The sequence below is a fragment of the Theobroma umbraticum genome, unplaced genomic scaffold (assembly GCF_002168275.2).
Source record: "Theobroma umbraticum cultivar Fairchild unplaced genomic scaffold, ASM216827v3 scaffold_20.0, whole genome shotgun sequence".
Taxonomy (NCBI): Eukaryota; Viridiplantae; Streptophyta; class Magnoliopsida; order Malvales; family Malvaceae; genus Theobroma; species Theobroma umbraticum.
In genome coordinates, this window is record NW_018397266.1 from 98,985 (window position 1) to 100,415 (window position 1,431).

Sequence of the window (1,431 nt, forward strand, 5' to 3'; positions counted from 1 at the left end):
TAGTACCATGTTATTTGGATGTGTCACACATGACCGCATAGTGTTAAAGGCATGGTTAGACATAATATATATGATGTATTTAGACAAAGAGTTGTCATCTAACTGATCTAGGAGTTATGTAAGATACAATTGCTAAGCTAAGTTACCTACCTAATTAGTTTCATTATGGCTTGTTGAGTCATTCAAGGTCATGATGGGATAAAAAGGGTCCTAGCTCAATAAGAAGTTTAAAGGTTAAAAATCTCGAAATAGTAGAGGATGGCTACTATTTTGATAAAATATTGAGAATAATCATATAAGATTTTAAAATCCTATCTTTATGATTATATAATTTGCATTAATGACTAATAATCATTTATGTTGATTTATATAGGATATAAATATATCATGGCAAATAGTTTGTCACTTAGAAGGATACTTGATGCAAACAAGTTGACAGGCCTAAATTTCATGACTGGTTTTGTAATATCAAGATTGTCTTGAAACAAGAGAAAAAGGCTTATGTCCTAGATGGTCTTGTTCCCGAGGAACCTAACAATGATGCTACAAATGAAAAAAAATAGGCCTATAGAGTTTATATGGATGATCTCGATCAAGCCACATGTGTGATGTTGGCTAGTATGGCTTCAAATCTTCAAAAGCAACATGAAGCTATGAATGCTCTAGATATTGTCCTAAACCTTAGAGAAATGTTCGATAAGGAAAGTCGCATAGAGAGATTCTACATTTCAAAGGAATTGGTCTGATGTAAGATGTTTGAAGAAAGCTCAATAAGGCCTCATGTGCTTAACATGATAGGATATATCACTCGACTTGAGTATTTGGGTTGAGTTATAGATCATGAAGGCAACAACCTTAGTTGATGGTGATCAAGCTTGTCGACCTAGATTAGATTGTGAAACAATAAATAATTTTACAAAAATGAATGTTTTCATGGCATGATTGCCAAGATGAGATGTTTTCAGTTTTGGACCTATGGCTAAGCATTTTATTTTATGTTTAGGAAACATAGATTTATATTTTGCTAGCATGAGATGCTTAGCTTATATATATATATATATATTTACATTACATCTCATTTTATTTTGAAATTGTTCTAAATTATTTATCTTTAAGTATAACCTTGCGTATATGATAATCAATACTAAGTCATAATGATAAGATCATTGTGAGATTATTTTTCTTTTGATTATGAATCAAAAAGGAAATTAATGAGTTGACTTAGATAAAATTGAGTCCTAACTCAATGAATTCATAATAAGATTATGAACACATTTAGTTAAGTAGCATTCTTATTGAGATAAAATATCTAAATTAAGATTGCTTAGAACTAAATAGCAATTGATTATCGTATTGAATTCATAAAAGATGAATTACAATGCATTCCAAACCCAATTAATCACATGAACTAACCTTTGACAGGATTTCATT